Source organism: Rhinoraja longicauda, chromosome 28 (assembly GCF_053455715.1).
Source record: "Rhinoraja longicauda isolate Sanriku21f chromosome 28, sRhiLon1.1, whole genome shotgun sequence".
NCBI classification, from domain to species: Eukaryota; Metazoa; Chordata; class Chondrichthyes; order Rajiformes; family Arhynchobatidae; genus Rhinoraja; species Rhinoraja longicauda.
The window spans coordinates 5,965,947-5,974,696 of NC_135980.1; positions in this window are offsets into that span (position 1 = coordinate 5,965,947).

Consider the following 8,750-nt stretch of genomic DNA (forward strand, 5'->3'; position numbering starts at 1 on the left):
GGGCTTGACTGACGTACGGTACAACCAATCAAGTGGGAGTCCCACCCCCTCGCCAGATGGATGGCCAATCAAACTCGTTAGGGCCTTGACTGATGTACGCCGCGACCAATCAGATGGGAGCACATCCCTGCACCGTGGTGGATGGCCAGTCACACCCGTAAGACGGGACGGCATTCTGCGCGCGTTGGGTGTGGGCGGGGGCGGGGCGGGGCGGGGGCGGGGCGGGGCAGGGAAGGCGCGGCTCCAGGAGCTCACAAAGATGAAAGAACGAAGCTTGTTGGAGGTTCGTCCAAAGCTTCACTTATTATCTCTGACATACGTTTTTTGCTATGTGTGTATTCAGTCTGAAGAAGGGTCTCGACCAGAAACGTCACCCATTCCTTCTTTCCTGAGATGCTGCCTGACCTGCTGAGTTACTCCAGCATTTTGTGAATAGATACCTCCGATTTGTACCAGCATCTGCAGTTATTTTCCTACACTATATATTGCATCGTGTATATGCATTTCTTCTCCCAGCATGTAGTCAATCCTTAATATTTCCAGCTCAATGGCTGAGAATATTCAGGACATGTTGATTTTTTTAGATATTAAGGGACTCAAGGGGTAATGGAGTTATTACAGGAAAATGGCACTGAGGTTAAAAAAAGGGGCAATTGGCTTGCTCCATCTATTTTTTATTAAGTGCCTTTTCTGATTAAATGGAAATGTTGTATATCTTTGTTTAGGGAAATGTGTCTGACCAGAATGCAATTAAACAATAAGTTAATTCAACTGCAGGTGAAATAATGGTGTTTTATTCAACAAATATCTACCATAAGTTGCTCCCTCAAATAATCCAACCACTCCATGATGTTGTTTCATGTGCTTGAAATGTATCTTCTTGAATTAGTTAAATCCGCACGATAGCTGAAAAAAGGCAATTATCGGCAGTGGTTCTGTGGTTGCACTCGGGCCTTTTGAAGCAAAGATTCAAGTTCTCCTTTCAGAGATCAGACCACAGAAATTTAAGTTCAGGGTTGAACAGATTTTTTTGATGGTAGATTTATTATACGTGATAGATCGTTTTCCATCCATTCATTCAAGTGGACAGAAAAGATTCCATCCCACTATTTTGAACATGAGTGACATGTTTCCAGTTTGCTAACCAATGTTTCTCCCTCAATTATATACTCAAAAATCAGTCGTCATATAATTTTTCCAATGGTGTTTGGACCCTCATGTGGGGCACCTTGGTGCAGATAATAGTGCTACTGTCTCACAGCTTCAGCGACCCTGGTTTGATCCTGACTTCCAGTGCTGTCCGTGTGGAGTTCGCATATTCTATGGGTGATCGCGCAAGGCTTTTTTGGGTTCTTCAGTTTTCTCCTGCATCCTAAAGATGTCGGTTGGGAGATTAATTGATCTCTGTAAATTGAATCAAGTGTATTGGTGAATGGTCGAATTTGGGGATGGGGAAAGTTGATGTGAATATAGGGAGAATAAAGAGGAATTTGTACTTGTAATTAATTTATTAGCCAAGTATGTAAAAACATACAAAGAATTTGATTTGCCATACAGTCATACCAAAAAAGCAACAAGACACACAACTACATAAAAATTAACATAAACATTCACCACAGCGCACTGCGATGGAAGGCAATAACATATTATCTTCTTCCCTCCTTTTCTCCCGCGGTCAAACCATCGACAGTTGGGGCGATCGAAGCCCCCGCATCGGGGCGATCGAAACCCCCGCGTCGGGGCGATCGAAGCTCCCACGATCTGGACAGTCGAAGCTCCTGCAGTTGGTGCTTCCGAAGTGGACCCCTAACCAAGGGACCGTGAGCTCCATGATGTTAAATCCACAGGCTCCCATGTTTGGAGCTCCCAAAGCCGATCCACAGCGAAGGGACCGCCAGCCCCACGATGTTAGGCCGCAGTGCGGTCGGAGATACGATACGGAAAAAGTCGCATCTCCGTCGAGACAGACTGTTGGCGAGGCTGCCATCATATGGTGCCACGTATGGATTTGAATTGGTAGTGTAAGTAGGACCAAGAGAGTTTGAATGTGAACAGAGCTGATTTCCATGCCGTATAATTATGTCCCAATGTGAATTAACCATCATGATTATTACAAGGCTTACATATGGATAATCTTTGTGCAGCATGCGCTTACCCTCTGGAATTCACTGCCAGAGATAGTAGTGGAGGCAAGTTTAATTCTAATGATCATAGGAACTGGAATAGTAACTAAAAGGAAAGAATCTGCAGGACACTGGGAAACAAGATGAGGCAACGTGATTAGCTCAAATCCTCCGAGAGAGAACTGGTACAGATATGATGGGCTGAATGATATCTGTAGCCACTGTGTGATTCTAATTCTGTGATTGGACTGCAGAAAGAACTGCAAATTCTGAAAGGATGTGGAAATTGCTCTGTAAACATTATGCCAATATTGGATGAGAAGTCATGATGAATTTGCTTATAAGAGCATAATCGCTGACATGGACTGGTTGGGCCAGTTCTGTACTACCTGTCCTCAATGTAATGCTACCTTTCTTTAAAGCTATCATCAGTCAGTTCATCGTTGTGCAACATTCTTTAAATTGCAGCAGCCTCAGAAGACACGAGAAATGGCACAGAGAGATTGTCGTCGAGCCATTTGTGCCTGTTGTATCGCCCATTTTTATGGTTCATCTTATTGCTAAGCTATTTATGCCATTTTGTAAAACATATGGAATAAAAAGACCTGTTCTGATTTGAATCCCAAACATTGCATAATTTTCTGCATGGACTCAATTTCCTGTTCTTCCAATTCATTCACCAATTACACCTCTCTTTACTATGTGCCTCTTAGTTTACAGGATTAATCAGTGACACTTTCCTGAAGTCCTCTGTTATCCTGATCTAAAATTATGCTTTCAAAAGACATTTGCAAATTTAAAATGTGGTGCTTGAAGGTTAGCTGCAATCTCTGGAAGGTCTCCCATTTCTGGTTCTGAAATTGCATAACCTTTGCCTATGGTCATTTGTGTGCAGTGACTGTTAAACCTAGCTCACAGTCTAAACTTAATAGAGGATAGCACCCTGGTGATATCTTTGAGTGATTCATTTTCTTTTCAAGGATTCTACTTTGGTGGGCACAGCGGATGTGCTGATTTCTCAAATTTGTGAGGATAGCTGAGGCCAAGAGTAGGGGTGCAATAGGAACCACGCACTGTGCTTGATTCATTTTCGGCTATTTTTTACTCTTGCTGACGGGTCTAGTTGAAGGAATAACTTTTCTCATTACAATCTAGTTGATGTACATGTGCGCATGTTCACTTTTATAAATTTTCAACGTGCTATGACTGTGTGCAAAGCAGCTGGTTTCACTGAGCACGTTGATTTTTTTAATATCAAAAAATACTTTATTCCAGTAATAAATATTTACAAAACATTTTCTTTTCAAAAACTCCATCGACTTTCCCTGAGGTTATACATTCAATACAGATATTCATTGTCAGATTTACACAGAAACCCTTCCCTTATTTGGAGGGGCATCTCCACCACACCCTGGCCCCCATGTCCAGCAGCGGAAGGACCCTAGTCTGTGGTCCTCCCCCTCAGAACCTTGGCGTTGGCTGCACCGAGCTTCAGTGCGTCCCTCAGCACGTACTCCTGCAGTTTGCAGAGGGCCATTCGGCAACATTCCCCAACGGACAGCACGCTCCGCTGGGAGGTCAACAAAGCTCGGGCAGACCAAAGAGCGTCTTTCACCGAGTTGATGACCTTCCAGCAGCACTCGATGTCAGTCTCCGAATGCGTCCCTGGGAACAGTCCGTAGATCACAGAGTCCTCTGTGACGGAGCTGCTCGGAATAAATCGTGACAGGGACCCCTGCAAACCTCTCCAGACTCTGTTGGCAAATCCACACTCTGTGAAGAGGTGGGCGACCGTCTCCTCTCCATAGCAGCCGTCCCGAGGGCAGCGTGCGCTGGTAGTGAGGCTCTGGCGGTGCAGGAAGGATCTGACTGGGAGGGCTCCCCTCACCGCCAGCCAAGCCAGGTCTTGGTGCTTGTTGGTGACTTCTGGCGATGAGGCATTTTGCCAGACAAGCTGGGCAGTCTGCTCTGGGAACCACGCCACAGGATCCATGGAGTCATTTCCCTGCAGTGCCTGCAGGACGTTCCGGATATGGATTGCCCTATGTTCGAACAGGCATTCCGCGAGAAGCTTCCTGAGGATGTCCGACTGCTGCTCACGGATTGTTCTTTTAAGGACCCCGAAGCATATGCAGCGAAAGCGGACGCGCTCATAGCGGCTAAAAACAATGCAAAGGACCAGGCAAGCGGTTCGATCAACAAGGTCTCGACATCAGTGACCACGCCACAGCGACGGCAAGATGGCGCCACGTCTCCCGCCAATTCTCCGAAAGCCCGCCAAAAAGATCCGCACAAGCGCGGCTGGTGCTATTATCACCTACGATGGGGTAGCGAATCCCGCAACTGCCGCTCACCTTGTACCTTCGCGGGAAATGCCTCGGCCGATCGTACATAGGGGCAGTTACGATTGGCCAGAACCGGCGCCTCTATGTCCATGATCGATTCACGGACACAGAATTTTTGGTGGACACGGGAGCCATCGTCAGTATAGTGCCGCCGACCGACCTCGAAACCAGATCAGGTAAGACAGGTCCCACCCTCATCGCGGTTAATGGCAGCCCAATTCGCACTTTCGGTATACGGAAGATGTCCCTTGTGTTAGGCCTCCGCACGTACGAATGGCCATTCATCATAGCCGATGTCAAACAAGCGATCTTGGGAGCAGATTTTCTCTGGGCTTTTTCACTGGTCCCTGATGTCCGCGGTAACGACCTCCGACCCTCCGCCGAAGATGAGCACGTCGCTCCGACAATCGCCTCCTCGCCCAGCCCTACTGTCCAGGCCGTCGTCGCGGCCCCCGACTCGTATGCTGAGATTCTGGCGGAGTTTCCAGAGCTGCTCATTCAACGTTTCGACACGTCTTCGACCAAGCACGGCGTGGTCCATCACATCCGCACCGAAGGCCCTCCTGTTTTCGCTCGGGCCAGGAGGCTACCGCCAGACAAACTGGTGGTGGCACGGGCAGAGTTCAGGAAGATGGAGGAAATGGGAATTGTTCGTCAGTCTGACAGCCCGTGGGCCTCGCCGTTACATATGGTCTCCAAGGCATCTGGAGGGTGGAGACCATGTGGCGATTATCGGCGTCTCAATGCTGTCACCACGGCTGATCGCTACCCCATACCGCACCTACAGGACTTTTCATCTGGGCTGGAAGGAGCGGTGGTGTTCTCCAAAATCGATTTGGTGCGAGGATACCACCAGATCCCGGTGCGACCGGAGGACATACAGAAAACTGCAACGATTACTCCGTTCGGGTTGTTTGAATGGTTGCGTATGCCTTTCGGTTTAAAGAACGCGGCACAGGCTTTCCAACGACTGATGGACCGCGTGGGCCGGGATTTACCCTTTTTGTTTATTTATTTAGACGACATCCTGGTTGCCAGCACCTCAGTACAGGAACACCAGGCCCACTTGCGGACCGTTTTCCAGCGGCTCCAAGACCACGGGCTCATAATCCAACCCTCCAAATGTCAATTCTGTCTTCCTGCTCTTGATTTTCTAGGGCACAGAATTACCCCTGCCGGCGCCTCCCCTTTGCCCGAAAAGGTGGAGGCTATCCGGGCATTTCCTAGGCCCACCACAGTAAAAGGGCTACAGGAGTTCGTAGGCATGGTTAATTTCTACCATAGGTTCGTCCCGGCAGCTGCGCGAGTCATGCGCCCGCTTTTCCAATGCCTTGCAGGGAATCCGGTAGAGTTGATATGGTCCCCGACCGCAGAGTCGGCTTTTACAGCAGCTAAGGCAGCTTTGGCAGACGCCACCATGTTGGTCCACCCGAGCCCCTCCGCCCCCACGGCCCTGACGGTTGACGCCTCTGACGTGGCGGTGGGCGGGGTTCTGGAGCAGCAGGTCGGTGGCCGTTGGCAGCCTTTGGCGTTTTTCAGCCGGCAACTAAATTCGTCTGAGCTGAAGTATAGCGCATTTGACCGAGAGCTTTTGGCCCTCTATTTAGCTGTTCGTCATTTCAGGTACTTCCTTGAGGGCCGCCCATTTGTGGCCTTTACGGACCATAAACCATTAACATTTGCTTTTGTCAAATTGTCTGACCCATGGTCGGCCCGCCAGCAGCGGCACCTGACTGCTATCTCCGAATTCACCACCGATGTCCGTCATGTCGCGGGTAAGCTTAATGCCGTTGCTGACGCCCTGTCTAGACCTGCTTTTCCCCCTATTTCGGCGGTGGACTGCGAAGTGGATCCCCAAGAGCTTGCGGAGGCACAGCTTCTAGCGGATACTGCTTCGGCATACCAGTCCACCACTTCGGGATTGAAGTTGGCCCAGGTAGCTTGTGGGTCAGAAGGCACAAAAGTCTGGTGCGATGTTTCTCTTCCCCGTCCCAGGCCGGTAGTACCGTCCTCCCTTCAGCGCCGGGTTTTCGATGCCATTCATGGGCTGGCGCACCCGTCCATCCGCTCCACCTCTGCTTTGGTAGCAGCTCGGTTTGTCTGGCATGGCCTACGGAAACAGGTAGCGGGTTGGGCACGTGCCTGCGTTCCCTGTCAGACCGCTAAAGTCCAGCGCCATGTCCAGCCCCCCGTACAGGATTTCGAGGTCCCGGCTGTTCGTTTTTTCCACATCCACGTGGATTTGGTCGGTCCTTTGCCTTCCTCCCGGGGCTACACCCACCTCCTCACGGTGGTGGATCGGTTCACCCGGTGGCCAGAGGCTTTCCCATTGTCTGATATTTTGTCAGCGTCTTGTGCTAGGACTTTGGCCCTTCATTGGGTAGCTCGTTTCGGGGTCCCGGCAGTTATTACCACTGACAGAGGCCCACAATTCACTTCGTCCCTCTGGGCCGCGCTCGCAGAACTGTACGGGTCCAAGTTACAACCCACGACTGCATATCACCCCCAGGCAAATGGACTCGTAGAAAGGTTCCACCGCCAACTTAAGGCGTCCCTCAGTGCAAGGCTTGAAGGCCCGGACTGGGTAGACCAGCTCCCTTGGGTTCTTTTGGGCATCCGGACTGCTCCTAAGCTAGATCTCGGTGCGTCGTCCGCAGAGCTAGTATATGGCTCGACACTTCGAGTACCCGGAGATCTGTTTCCGGACCCTTCAGACCAGCTGCCTACAGTCCCATCAGTGTTAGCATCTCTCCGGGAACGGGTGGGCTCCCTGGCTCCAGTTCCGACTTCACATCATGGGTGTCCCATGGTACATGAACCGCCTTCCCTGAAGGACTGTGAGTTCGTTTTTCTGCGAAAAGATTCCCATCGCGCCCCGTTGCAGAGGGTCTATCAAGGGCCGTTCCGGGTTTTGCGTAAGGGAACGGCTACCTTCACCTTAGACATGTGCGGCAAGAGTGAGCTCGTCTCGGTGTCCCGGCTCAAACCTGCACATTTGGATCCGGATCAACCAGTCCTGGTCGGTCAAACCCCTAGGAGAGGCCGACCTCCGTTAGTTCCGCTCAGTCCAGGACCCCCCGTTCCGACAGTTCCTCCAGGACCCCCCGTTCCGGCAGTCCCTCCAGGACCCCCCGTTCCGGTAGTTCCTCCAGGACCTCCCGTTCCGGCTGTTCCGCCAAGTCCGGAACCCCCGGCTCCTGTGGTTCAGGCTGTCCCTCTCCGTACTCGTTATGGTCGCGAAATCCGGCTCCCTGCTAGGTTCCGCACCTCGGGTTCTGGGGGGGGGTCATGTAGCGACCATAGAGAATGGTCCAGGTCGTCGAACCCTCGGATTGGCCAGCGAGGTCACGTGTGAACGCGACCATGGGGATTGGTCCAGGGAGCGACATCGCTGATTGGCCAGCGATGTCATGTGCGCGTTTGGCGCCTGAAATAGTTAGTTCGGCGAAGTCTTCGAAGAAGACAGTAAGTTTTTGATGGTTGTCCTTTACCTTGTTGTTTAACTCTGTATTCGAATATTGCGGCTGCAATAAACTTCTTCTACAACCAACAAGTTTCCGGACTCGCCATAATATAACATTCTGAATTGAACTTGTTGGCCCACAATGACTGTGCTGAACATGATGCCAAGATAAACTAATCTCATCTGTCTGCACATGATCCGTATCCCTACATTCTCTGCATATCCATGTGCCTATCTAAAAGCCTCACCAAATGATGCAATGAGTCATCTCAATTAAAATTGCAACAAGCCATCTCAAATTTAGAGATCTTCGTTGGACTGAATTACTATCTGTCTGTATTTATTTATAAGAACACTCTCTTTTACGTGCAGCCTTGACTTAAGTCAGGAGATAGGTTTATGAGAGATAAGCCTTGACCCCGAGAAGACAATTCATTTGGCATGGTGGCAGAAGGACAAAAAGCGCAGTTGGTTGCACAGAATGAATGAGTCTTAGAAGCTATCCAGCTATCTGGTATTGACTTTAATGGTCTGTTTTTAGTAGCAAATAGATTGAACATTAAGGGAGTGAAAGTCTTTGTATCCCACTTCATTTTAGTGCTCCAATGTGGAGCCTTGAATATGTTGTAGGTGCATTTGATCTCCTCCTCTAATCATGGGAAGCTTCAATGTTTGCATTTTCTTGTGTACGTACCATTTCCTGTCCACAAAGAGAAGGCAATGACTTCCCCTCTCCTTGAGTGGGAAGTATAACATCTCTGATTCATTGATGGAAAATATACCGGCTCGTACAGAAATAATACCATGGTGGGAGTGATG